We start from the raw sequence: 13,718 nt of genomic DNA on the forward strand, positions 1-13,718 counted from the left end.
AGTGAGAATGAGGAACTTAAAGAAATTAGTATTAGTAAAGAAATAGTACTGGACAAATTGATGGGACTAAAAGTTGACAAATCCCTGAACCCGATGGCCTAAGGTTTTAAAAGAGGTTGCTGCAGAGATAGTGGTTGCATTGGTTTTAATCTTCCAGAATTTCCTAGATTCTAAAATGGTCCCTGTGGATTAGAAGGTCGCAAATGTAACCCTGCTATTCAAGAAAGGAGGGGGAGAGAAAAAAGGGAACCATAGACCAGTTAGCCTGACAGCAGTAGTAGGGAAAATGCTAGAATCTATTATTAGGGATGTGGTAACAGGGCACTTAAAATCATAATATGATTGGGCAGAGTCAACATGGATTTATGAAAGGGAAATCATGTTTGACGAATCTGTTAGAGTTTTTTGAGGTTGTAACTAGCAGGGTAGATAAGGGGGGGCCCAGTGGATGTAGTGTATTTGGATTTTCAAAAAGCATTCAATAAGGTGCCACCCAAGAGGTTATTACACAAGGTTAGAGCTCATGGGATTGGGGGTAATACATTAGCATGGATTGAGGATTGGTTAACGGACAGAAAACAGGGTCATTTTCAGGTTGGTAGGCTGTAACTAGCGGTGTACCGCAAGGGTCAGTGCTTGGGCCTCAGCTATTTACAATCTATATCAATGACTTAGATGAGGGAACTGAGTCTGATGTATCCAAGTTTGCTGATGATACAAAGCTAGGTGGGAAAGTAAGTTGTGAGGAGGACACAAAGAGGCTGCAAATGAATATCAACAGATTAAGTGAATGGGAAAGAACATGGCAGATGGAATATAATGTGGAGAAGTATGAATCTATCCATTTTGGTAGGAAAAATACAAAAGCAGAATATTTTTTAAACAGTGAGAAATTGGGAAATGCAGGTATTCAGAGGGACCTGGGTGACCTTGTACATGAATCACAGAAAGTTAACATGCAGGTACAGCAAGCAATCAGGAAAGCAAATGATATGTTAGTGTTTATTACAAAGGGATTGGAGTACAAGAGTAAAGAAGTTTTACTACAATTAGGGCTTTGGTGAGACCACACTTGCAGAACTGTGTACAGTTTTGGTCTCCATGATCCAATTAAATGGCAGAGCAGGCTCGAAGACCGAATGGCCTACTCCTGCTCCTATTTCCTATGTTCTTATGTTCATGGCATGCCGTGCTTCATCTTGTGCTACTTCAACCAGGAATATTTGAGGCACTTATAAAACAATTTTGCATCAAATCTGGGACACAAAATAGGCACATGCACTCTAGCACAAAAAGTGCAGAACACCACACAATAGTTGCCCAGTAGAAAATGGACCCGAGGCCAACTTTCCCGATACGGTGATTCCCCTTGTGCTCGTGGTGTAACTACTCTCCTGATGAACATTAGTGCTAAATCTACCCTAAAATACTAGGGGGGGAAAATTGGGTTGCTTTTGTGCCTCCCGTTGGCACCCCCGAGGGCACTAATGGGGCACAAAGCCCCTCATGCCCGGGCGCGGCGCTGCTAATGCCTCCCGCGAAATTCAGTGGGAGGTTAGCAGCGGCAGTAGCCGGGAGCATCCCGTGGCACTGCGCTTCCAGCGATGATGTCATCGCCGTGCGCAGTGCCCCCCTCGTGCCCCGGCCGCAAACGTCAGTTGCGCCCCCTGACCTATCGCCGGACGATATGTCCAACAGGGTCAGGGTGGCGTTTTTGCAGCCGCGGCGACACAAGTTAAAGGGCAGGTGTCGGACAGCCATTTTTTTGGGGGCTGCCTGCAGCACCTGCCCCCTTCCCCTTTTTGATTCAGGGTGCTGACTGCTTCCAGTAGCGCCCCGCCTCCTGCTTGGGGTGCTACCACTGAATTTACGGCGCAGGGGTGCTAACTTTTTCGGGGCGCTAAAAGTAACGCCTCGGCGAAGTTGGCGCCCCCAAATTATCCCCCTAAGTGTGGTCTAATCAATGTGTTTTAGTTTCACCATACTTATTTTCTATTGTTTTCGATATATATTCCAGCAGCCATTTATTAAATTTTTATATATATATATACTGCCAAAGCAAGTTACACTAATAAATTAAGCAAATGAGGAATCTTGAATAATAAAAATATATGCAGTGATCTTTAATAATACACAAGTGGTTTATATTTCATTGCAATTGAAAGTTACAGATCCACAGAATTGTATTAAAATTATTCCACTTGGTTGTACAGTCATTCATTACCAATACAAGTAGGCTTGGATTCACAAATGTTGTGAAAGATTGTTGAGATCAGTCAGAGATTTCTCCGATTCTTTCACCATATCCTGTAGGTTGAAGATCCTGGCAACAATCGCTACTGTTGCAAAACTCTGTTCTCTTTCCAGTTGTTGCAATGCTTCTCTCTCTCCATTTCAATCTGCTTCCAGAGAGCTTCACACTGCTCCTGAATGTTTATTTTCTTCTCCTTCATTGCCTCCAAAGCAATTTGTTATTTTAATTGCCTGAACATCAGCCATAGCAAGTCCGCTAGAAGCCTTAGGTTCCTTTCTGAGTCTTCCTGTGCGAATTCGATTCCATTAATTTTGTACTTATGTCACACATTATTTTTGCCCAATACCCAATACTTCATATTTGACAGTGTTAAATTTCATTTGCCATCTGTCCTCTCATTTGCAGTACGACCATCCTAAGAATTTTAATAAAGTGCCATTTAAAGCCATAGCTTTTACGTGTATTGGAGAGGGATTAGATGTATTTAGGATAATGTGTTTCCTGCAATGAGATTAGGAAGCACTTCGCTAAAAATGGATTTGACAAAGATGTGGAAGAGGAATCATGCAGATTTCAAAGCAAACCCATTTTCTCATCAAAACTGATGTGCACCTTCGAAATATTATTATGAACAAAAAGCAATGTAGGACACTGATCCTTTACCAGGTTGCATTGTGGCCAGAAGGATAGCCCTTTGAAGAAAGGGGATTTCATCGCGGGGGGGCGGGGGGTTATTTTTGTCACAGCATAAGGTTCATAATGGATATTAGTTGCCACTAGATGAACTGCACATCTCATTTCAAGGTTGAGAGAGTCGAGCTCCAACTTGTAATCAATGATTTATGGTAGAAATGTATTTACATTATGACTATCAATGAAACTGCTCATTGCCAGCTTTGCGTGTATTTATCTTTTCACCTATTATACAGCATGAGATCAATGTATGTCTTAAAATCCAGATGAATTTATAAAGTCGACAGTGATTTTGCTCCCACTGCAGCATTTATATTCTAGTTGCATCCTACCTTAGGTGTTACTGGAGTGCTACTGTTGTTTTGATAGCTCATTAGTCAATCAGTGGTGGGAAGAGATCTGTTTTTTGATAGTTTGTTATAACTGAGAGACTTGTTGCCTCAAAACCGCAGCTGTCTAAGTGGATTTTGCTTTAATGAGTTTCCCATTAGATGCCTTCATAGCTGCCTCTCCCTGTCATATTTCCACTGTAATAAGTCAACAGGAGATTCACTTCTGAAAAGGAGAACTGATCCTGCCAGCTTTTCTTTTCCCATTTTGCTTCGGTAAGGTCTTGTGTCCATCAGTGAAACTTATCTGAAGAGGGTAGTTGAGTTCAAAGTTTTGGGGTCGCATTCAAACTTAGAAGGGGGGAATTTGAAAGCCCGAATGAGAAGCTGTCAGACATGCAGGCTGCTTGTCTGGGAGTCTTTGTGGGAGGTCCGGCCAATAATACAGTAATAATAACCGGGCCTCATTTAAATCTCACTGTGTAGCTGCCCGCCTGAAACAGATGTAAAGAGACAGCTGGCCAGCTGTCAGCAGGTAAAAGTTGGGCAGAATGGATGCTGCTGCTGGCAGTCGGGTAACTCGTCGGGGGTAGGGGGAGGGCGCAGCAGGGTCTCACGGGTGATGGGGGGAGCCCAACAACAACAACTTGTATTTATATAGCACCTTTAATGTATTAAAATGTTCCAAAGCGCTTCACAGGAGCGTTATCAAACAAAAAATTGACACTGAGCTACATAAGGAGAAATTAGGGTAGATGACCAAAAGCTTGGTCAAAGAGGTAGGTTTTAAGAAGCGTCTTAAAGAAGGAAAGAGAGGTAGAGAGGCGGAAAGGTTTGGGGAGTGAATTCCAGAGCTTAGGGCCTAGGCAGCTGAAGGCACGACCACCAATGCTTGAGCGATTAAAATCAGGGATGCTTAAAAGGCCAGAATTGGAGGAGCGCAGATATCTCGGAAGGATTACAGAGATAGGGAGGGGAGGGGAGGGGCGAGGCCATGGAGGGATTTGAAAACAAGGATGAGAATTTTAAAATTCAGTGTAGGTCAGCGAGCACAGGGGTGGTGGGTGAACAGGACCCAGGGCTGCAGTGGCCCATACTTTCCCAGTGGGGCTAGGAGGAGCACTCAGTACTCTTTTGTACAAATTTATCATTACTTCTTTACTCTCGTACTCTGCCCCATTAATAAAATCCAAAATACTATTGGCCATTTTTTTTATGACTTCATCTACCTGCACTCCCACTTTCAGGGAATTATGTATTGCAAGTCCTAGGCCTCTCTGTTAGCCTTTGTGTTCCTCTCGAAATCACATCTGCACCGTCGCCGAGTCAAAATTCTGGGACTCCCTACCTAACAGCATTGTGGAAACATCTTCATCACATGGACTTCAGCGGTTCAAGAAGAAGGTCCATCGCCACCACCTATAGGCAACTAGGGAAGGGCAATAAATGCCAGCCTTGCCAGTAACGGCCACATCCCGAGAACAAAAAAAATTAACCACACCCTTCATCGACTTTCCACTAAGTGTATACTGTCGTTCCTTGGTTCTCCCGCCCAAGTGTAATACCTCACACTTATCCACATTAAGTTGTATCTGCCACCTGTCTGCCCATTCTGCAAACGTGTCTGTCTTCCTGATGCCTGTTAAAGTCCTCTTCACTGTTTCCCAAGCTCCTTACTTTGTGTTACTCAACTTATAAGAATGTTTTCATTATACCCAAGTCCAAATCTACATATACCAAGAACAAAAGTGGGCCCAGCACTGACTCCTGGGGTATATCACTTCCAACTCTTCTCCAATCTGAGCAATGTCCATTTACTCTAACTTTGTTCCTGACCATCAACCAACTTTCTATCTATACTGCTACATTTCCTCTTATAATATATGCCTCTTGTGAGACACCTTATTGATCGCCTTCAAAAAATCCAAATATAATCTACTGCATTCCTTTATCCATCCAATTGGTCACTTCCTCACAAAGTTTTTATTAAATGTATCAAACATGGCCTGCCTTTAATAAATCTATCCTGGTTGGATTTGATGACCCCATGCATTTTTAATTACTGATTAATATTGGCTCGGATTATGGATTACAAGACTTTGCTCACAAATTTGTTGTATTTGGTGAAGAAGAGTAGTTTGGTGTCAATCTGTCATGTTGAATTTTTTTGCCAAACATAAAATTGTGTAAAAGTGTCTTTGCTAAACAATTTTGATGAAGACTGCGACGAGACAGGTAACTCTCATAACTTGCTGCTCCCAGTGTATTTAGAGTATTGTAATGAGCTGTTGTCTCATAGCAGAATTGTTGCCTTTCCCACATGTCAACCTGCAAATCTGAAGCTGGATCCCTGCGCTTTTCAGCCCTGCAGAGACCTCATATCCTTCAGGACTCACACAATCCTAGCTCACAACTATGCACTGCATTTTATTTCTCTCTAAGCTGCTCTGGAAGATGTAAAATTAGCACACCCGCTCAAGCTGCTCTCTGTTTCTGAATAAATTTACAAGTAGCGAAAACACAGAACAGAACAAGCTTTGTACAACGACAGCAGCAAATGGCCTGATCTTTTAAAACTACTCTGCTCCTCACAGCAGTGAATGTAATGAGAGCCTGTTTACCAACAGTCTGCAACATGGTCCAGCACTTGCTTTTAGTCCCATTTCACCCAAGACCATCCTGGTTCCTGCACTTTTGTCGTTGAGTCTTTTTTTCTCTGTTAAGCATCTCATTAGTCATTGCGTAAAATATATGACATATTCCAGATAAACATTAGAAAAACGCTTGTTAACACTTCCTCTGACAGCCCCATCTCCAGGTTACATGATCCACAGCAGGGAGTCCTTCGTACGTCCCAAAGATGCCTTCCGCACTTAATTAACACATTAACACTGTGTAGACATCGATGACAAAAGCTACCTCTTGAAAGTCAGAAACACTGGCTATTTTATTCCTTAGCTTTAAATTTACTCAGAATACCATAAGTTCATACAAAACTCATTGTGCCTCGATCCACCTGTGGACCGTAACAATACCATGAAATTTGTCACAAGACAGTCTTCATTTAAATATCTGCTCGACATTTTGGCAATTATGTACATTTAAAATGAGTCACGACACAACAGGTTATGGCAAAAGCTGCTGAATGACTATTTCTCATCAGTCTATACTCCTGTAGATGATTCTTATGTTCCAGATGAGGGGTTCTCAGTATTGAGCAGCAATATTAATATTAAAATAGATAGCAATTTCACTTTGGGTAGATTAGGGAAGTTCAAAATGGGGGCTCCAGATTTGGATAATATCCATCAAGGGTGATTAAGGAGATGGGACAGCTGCTCTACGAGCCCCCTTGCCCATATCTTCAATAGTTCAATAGAGTCAGAGATAGTTCCCTTAAACTGGAAGCTAGCTCATTTAGTTCCAATTTTCAAAGAAGGGGAAAAATTAGAGCCAGGGAACTACAGGCCTATAAGCCTGATATCCATTTTTGGGAAGATGCTAGAAGGGATCATAAGAGATGTCTTTTATGATCACTGGGAAAGGGAAACGGTCATTAGAAATTCAGAACTAGGCTTCTGAAAATACAGGTTGTGCCGAACAAATTTGATAGTTTTTTGAGGAAGTCACTAGGGTAGTGGATGAGGGAAAACCGGTAGCCATTGTCTACTTGAACTTTCAGAAAGCCTTTGATAAGGTACCTCACACTAGGGCTGAGATTTCGCCAACCGTGGCAAGTCTGGTGCAGCCGGAGCAGGCAGCGGCCTCAAACTCCGCACCCGTCTTCATCCCGCCTCCTCCAAGTGATTTTGCCCTGATTGGGCTTGTTAAGCCTGTCCTGCGATGTTCCCGGCCAATTAAAAGGAAGCGGGTCTGATGACATCATCTGATGACGCGTCATCAGCCGGTTTCCTTAAAGGGACCACGTCCAAATTGATTTTGACATTTGTGCTGTCAGTGTTCTGAAGCATTGAGGTGCTGCAAACACTGACAAGCACTGCACAAAGGTGCATGGCTGCACCCAGGCTCTCCCATGTGACTCCCTCCATCTGCATATGGAGGGAGTCACAGCACGCAGGGAGGTTCTTTTCCCTTCCAATGGGCAAAAGACACCTCCCCAGTAGACCAACGCAGCCTGGTTGCACATTGCACAGGAGGGCACAAGCAGGGATGTGGTCAGGAGGACAAGGCTGCAGTGGCACAAGCCTTTCAATGATCTCAGTAGATCACAAAACATTACTGCCAAGCCACACTCAACCTCATCCTGCTGTGCCACTCATCACATCCCCATCTGCCTTCCCTATCATACTCCTGCACATCTTTACTCACACCAACTTACCTTGCACCACCACCCATCCCTCTCTATCTACAATATCACTTCCCCATCTCACTAGCCACCCCTCACACTCACCCTCATCCTACTGTAAGCATACCAACTACAAACACACAAGGGTAGGCACTTAGTGGTTTAGCCAATGTTTATGTGAAGTTTCTGGTAATGTGCTGTCAAACATTGAAATCTTTATTTTGAATACTTTGCATTCTCGGACAGATTTGTGTGCACCTTTGGAAGTGGCTTAGTGAGTTGCAGTGAACGGTGAGACATAACAGCTCCCCCCCCCCCCCCCCACCAGCCCCCAATGGTGATGAGTGTGAAAGGAATGGCTTGGACATTGTAGAGATGCTTTATGGTGCTGGTGTGGGGTGGTACCAACCTGGTGCATCATGTGGCAGCCAGGGTGTTCAGTGTTAAGTGAAGCAAATCTGGACATGGTGAGGCCATCGCTGGCATCCCGGGCAGCAATGTGCATGGGTGATGATGCCCTGTGTCCAGTGTAGCATCAGTTGATTGCGGAGAAGGTTGGTGTGGATGTTGGTGCTGCTGGTGTGTCCAGTGCTGCTGGTGTTGGGGCTGATCGTGTAGGGATTTTGAGGACCAAAGTGAGATTTTTTTCAAGGGCACCAATGCTGATGGAATAGATGACAGGTGAGGTTGAGATGACAGAAGTAATCTGTCAATGTTGAGATAGGTTGTTCCAAGGAGGTGACAGTTGATAGAGAGATTACTCCAAACACTTCAAAATTGCGTAAAGCTCAAAAGTGGGTTCCAAATCATTAATGTTCCAGCTTCTGACATTGGAAAGTGACCAGCTGTAAAGTGGTAGCTTTTATACCACTTTTGCAGCTGTCACCTATTCAAAGAAATGGAGAGTTGTTCAGAATCCGACATACTTAGCTGGCGTGATCCCCGAGCGACGGGAACCTCGTGGAAAACTTGGGACAATGCTTTGTACATGGTAAAATGGTGATTAAATGGCTTTAAACACCCTCTTAACTTGTACAATTGCGTGGCTCACTGCTTAGTGCCGGGTCTGAAAAGCGCAGGCAGAGCCAGCACTAGGGAAACTCACAAGGAGGGGGGTTTAGAGCAGGATACCGCCCCACTGTCAATCTTTTTGATTTTGACAGCGAACCCGCCTTCGAACCAACCCTCTGAGCGCCGGCAAAATTCAGCCCTAGGTAACTTTACAAGATGGAATCTTGTGGTATCGGTAGAAATTTGAAATGCTGGATTAAGAATTGGCTCCAATCTCGCAACCAAAAGTTTTTGGTTAACGCATATGCTTCAGCCTGGAGACATGTAACTAATGGTGTCCCCCAGGTATCGGTCCTTGGCTCACTACTCTTCACGGTCTTTATCAATGACCTGGACAGCGGTGTTGGGAGCAATGTTGCTGTTTAGGCCGCACAGCTGTCTGAAGCTCCCGTGCAGGCCGCTTGCCAGTTTCTCAATGAACAAACTGCGCATGCGCGGAAGTTTGAATGGGCCGCGCACCCAAAACAAATATTCGAGGGAACATTGGTTGGGAGTATGGTAAGTAATTTTGCAGATGACACTAAAATCTGTGCAAGGGTTAAGACGGTAGCGAAGTGCAATAAAGTCCAAAAAGATTTAAATGTGCTAGGGGAGTAGGCCACACATTGGCAAATGGCATTAATTTAGATAAATGTAGTGCCGTGCCTGTTGGTCGGGCCAACAAAGAATACGCGTATTATTTGCAGGGAACCATACTTAAAGGGGCCGAGAGAGAAAAAGATCTTGGTGTTATTGTGCACAAATCACTAAAGGTTCATGACCAATGTAGAGAAACTGTAGTTAAAGCTATCAAAGTATTGGGTTGTGTTAATATAACTATTCAGTATAAATCAAAGGACACCATTTTGACACTGTACTGGTTGCTGGTCAGACCCCATCTAGAGTATTGTGCCCAGTTTTGGTCCCCACAAATGGTGGGCAATATAGTGGCCTTGGAAAAGGTCCAGAGGAGAGCTACATGAATGATTCCTAGCTTAAACATAGAAACATAGACGATAGGAGCAGGAGTAGGCCATTTGGCCCCTCGAGCCTGCTCCACCATTCAATGAGATCATGGCTGATCAACCAAACTCAGTACCCTGTCCCTGCCTTCTCCCCATATCCCTTGATCCCTTTAGCCTTAAGAAATATATCTAACTCCTTCTTGAATATATTTAATGAATTGGCCTCAACTGCCTTCTGTGGTAGAGAATTCCACAGGTTCACCACTCTCTGGGTGAAGAAATTCCTCCTCATCTCTGTCCTAATTGGCTTACCCCTTATCCTTCGACTGACCCCTGGTTCTGGACTCCCCGGCCATCGGGAACATCCTTCCTGCATTTAGTCTGTCTAGTCCTGTTAGAATTTTATAAGTTTCAATGAGATCCCCTCTCATTCTTCTAAACTCCAGCGAGTATAAGCCCAATCGACCCAATCTCTCTTCATACGTCATTCCTGCCATTCCAGGTATCAGTCTGGTGAATCTTCGCTGCACTCCCTCCATGGCAAGAACATCCTTCCTCAGATAAGGCGACCAAAACTGCACACAATACTCAAGATGTGGTCTCACCAAGGCCCTGTACAACTGCAGCAAGACATCCTTGTTCCTGTACTCGACTACACTCGAACCTCAACTACACAGATAGGCTCAAGGACCATGGTCTATTTACTTTAGAGCAGCGTAGACTGAGAGGTGACCTTATAGAGGTCTGTAAAATAATTAAAGGGCTGAATAGCGACCCTATTGATAGATTATTCCTGTTTAACAGGTTGGGGACGACCAGGGGACATGAGATTAAACTATGTAAGAGTAGGAATAGATTGGGTATTAGGCGGTGCTTCTCCCAGAGAATTGTGAGCCTCTGAAATACATTGATGGCTGGTGTGGTGGGTGCGGACTCTCAGCATGTCTTCAAGAGGGAGCTGGACTGGTTCCTGACTGGGTCAGAAATCACATCATATAGAAGGTAAATGTCTTTATAGGTAATACTTGGTCCATGTGATCTCCTGGACTGGTTTTGATTGCTTAGGGGTCGGAGAGGAATTGTACAGAGTATTTTTTTTCCCTTATTGGCCCTGGGTTTTTTCTGTTTTTTGCTTTTCCCAGCAGATTATATGGCTGGGGATTGGCAGGGTGGGTTGTGGGGGCAGGAGTCAGGGGAGGGAAGGAGAGTTTAGCCATGATGGCCCAGCTATCGTGGTGTGTAGTAGGCTTGGTGGACCAGCTGGTCTTTTCCTGCCCGTCATTTTTGTATGTCTGTATGTCCAGGACTAAGCTGTGAAATGGGTTTGAGGCAAAAATGGGGTGTGGTTGCAAGGAGGAGCCACTCTAACCTGCACCAACCTTTTGGTCAGCATCCAGGAAAAGGGGATGGTGTCATTCTAAGTACATCTGTTTGCCAATGCTCCTTACCTAAGGACATGAATTAAGCAGTTGGTAATGAGTAATCTCTTTTGTGACATTCAACTTGGTTGTCTTAAAACATCAAGGTAGCTGGCACTTCTCAAACTATCCTGTCGTCTGATTTGATTTAGTGAAGATGTAGCAGTCTCTCACTCTTTTTAATGACTCATCAGCAATTAGGCCATCTGCTTTTTTTTATTGTCCATTGAAGACTGTCCAATACGCGTGCAGTAATTCTGTTAATGTGAATGGCTCCACTGTAGGAAAACAATGTGCAAAGCAGAGGTGACAAAGAGAATGCAAGCCTATACGGGTAATGTAAATTGCCTAGCAGAAAACATGATTACTCAGTGAATTACTTGCTCATTATAACAAGTTTTGAGGGGAAAATGTTTCAGCTGTTGGACCAGCAGCACCTTGGACTGTTTTTCAAGTTTAAATATATTCTCTGCTTGATTTTCTGTCGAGTGGAAAATTGGAGTTTTGGCAGAAATCAGTTTCTCCACTGATTTTATGCCAATCCAACTTCTGTGTCCTCTGTTTATTTGCATGAAAAGTACAGTCAGCACGTTGTGTAAAACTACTAATTTAGTCAATTACTGGGATGTGCCGAAACAAATGTAGACAACATAAGATTTTCTGAAGTGACAACAATTTCTGGCACCAGCAGAACTAAAGACTAGATCAGATTACGTTTAAAAAGAAAAGCGTACTTTCACCGACTGTCTTGCCATTTTGGAATGCGTCTTTGAATGGAATATTTTTGAGGAGGATCATGAACAAAAAATAGGCCCAAGTACAGAAGAGGAGGCTATTCAGTAGAAGGATTTCTGGGTTAAAGATTAAATTGCTTGGTCTATCTGAAGAGCAGTGTGTGATGACATTTTAATAAGAATGGAAACCATCATAACAATGTGTGACTTGATTGTTCCAGATTTGGACAGTGTTTCTGTAAATTCCACCACTGTTCCTGTGCCAGTGAATATCACAGCAGCCCCCTAGTTTTTTGGTTGCCATTGAGCCTTTCAAGTTTTGGAGGGAGATTATACTGGCACTGTGCAAAGTAAAATGTCAGATTGTTTAAAGGAGTGCACAGGCAATGATGATGCATTCTTAATGCTTCAAACATATTTCCAAAAAGAGAAATTAAAAATAATTTTCAAGGCAGCAAAATACTAGATAAGTACTGGGTGTCAGCGACATGTCCCTATCTGAAAATCCAGTGTTGTGCTTTGATCATGAGGGATTTCACTTCCTTTTAACATTCAGATAATCTGTGATGTTGATATTATTAGGTTGGTTATGGCTAAATTTCACGGTCCTAAGCATTACTGGCTATTTAGAATTCATGTGTCCCAGCATTATTCAAACATAGGGAGGGTGGTTGGATTGTCTGTGTAAAGATGTTGTTTGTGATATCCATACAAACCCATTAGTTGAAGTTGAGCATAACGGCCATGAATGTAACATCATGGCCGGAATTTTCTGGAGGAAGGCAGGTTGGGGGCGGTGGGGGGGTGGGGGGCGGTTTCTGATGCAGGCCCTGCCGACTTTAACATGTGAGGCCTCTGTTTCCAGCCTGCAGCCAGACAGATTGAGAGGCTGGCTGGCTGTGGGCGGGTAGGCCTGCAGCCGCATGGAACAGAAAGTAAGAGTTCGCATGAGGGCAGGGCTGGGCCTGGGCCCCGGCCGTGCAATGGCTCGGGGGAGGTGGAGGGAGAGAGAGAATCAAGGATCGGGGCTGGGCAGTGGATCGGGTGTGAGGGGTGCTGTGGAGAGGACCAGGGGCTGGGTAATGGTTCTGGTGGGGGGGGGGGGGAGGGGGTGGCGAGGAGAGAGTACCAGGAGCCGGGCAATTGATCGGAGGGGAGAGAGGACCAGGGATCAAGAGCGGGGGGCGGTGTTGGCCAGGATCGGGGTGGGGGCAGGTCGGGCAGAGATAGCGGGGGGGGGAAGAGAGAATCGGGTCGGGGAAAGCATCGGTGGGGGGGTGGAGGTCAGGCAGGGATGGGGGTGGGTGAAGAGAGAAAATTAGGGCCGGCCACCGGAGGATTGTGCCAGACTCAGCATCATCGTTGCGGGGTGGGGGGGAAGGCCTGGGAAGGAGATCGGAGGCCTCATGGGGGGAATCTCCGATTGTGGGGGTTGGGTTAGGTAGGGACCCTAGATCCAGAGGGTAGGTATAAAGCCACTTATCTTCTGGATCCAGCAGTCCCCGCCTTGCTTTAACTGCCGGGTTTCACGAATTGTGTGAAACTCATCCACATGCAATTAAAAACAAAATGGAGGTTAAAAAAGAGACTTCCAGCCTCATTATAATATTTAAATTGACATTCCGCCCTCTGGGAGCGGGTTGGGCGCCCGCCTCCCCATCCCCCAGTCCCGCCTCTGTTAAAACCGGAAGTGGGCAAGTTGGAAGCAGGATCAGGTCGGGAATCCCATTTTGAAGAAAACCCACACTTGTTTTAGCTTAATATTCCCCCCCCCCAATGTGCTCAGTGATTGAGCTTACCTTTGAGCTGCTGAAACAAAACGGATATGCCTTAATTACCGTGGTGGTTCTTGTTGCATGCCCCAATAAAATAGTTACAATGTGCTGTATGTGAAATTGATGAGGAACAGATGCATACCATGGAAATTGGAACTAGAGGAGCTTACCTAGCCTGTGGCACCAGCATTGGC

At 44.6% G+C, this 13,718-nt stretch overlaps 1 protein-coding gene across 6 annotated transcripts in view; it reads left to right on the forward strand.

The window, feature by feature from the left end:
- dlgap4b (discs, large (Drosophila) homolog-associated protein 4b) overlaps window positions 1-13,718 on the forward strand; it is a 733,594-nt gene that overhangs the window by 134,463 nt on the left and 585,413 nt on the right. Inside the window, exon 1 of one of the 6 annotated variants that reach the window (XM_086005578.1) lies at window positions 9,135-9,151. The exons of the other annotated variants lie outside the window; for them this stretch is intronic. The gene's annotated coding sequence lies outside the window, so the exon portion shown is untranslated. Of the gene's footprint in view, window positions 1-9,134; window positions 9,152-13,718 lie in introns of those variants that run through there. 6 annotated transcript variants of the gene reach the window in all.

The sequence above is a fragment of the Somniosus microcephalus genome, chromosome 13 (assembly GCF_052327205.1).
Source record: "Somniosus microcephalus isolate GS21.2 chromosome 13, FLI_Smic_1.0, whole genome shotgun sequence".
Taxonomy (NCBI): Eukaryota; Metazoa; Chordata; class Chondrichthyes; order Squaliformes; family Somniosidae; genus Somniosus; species Somniosus microcephalus.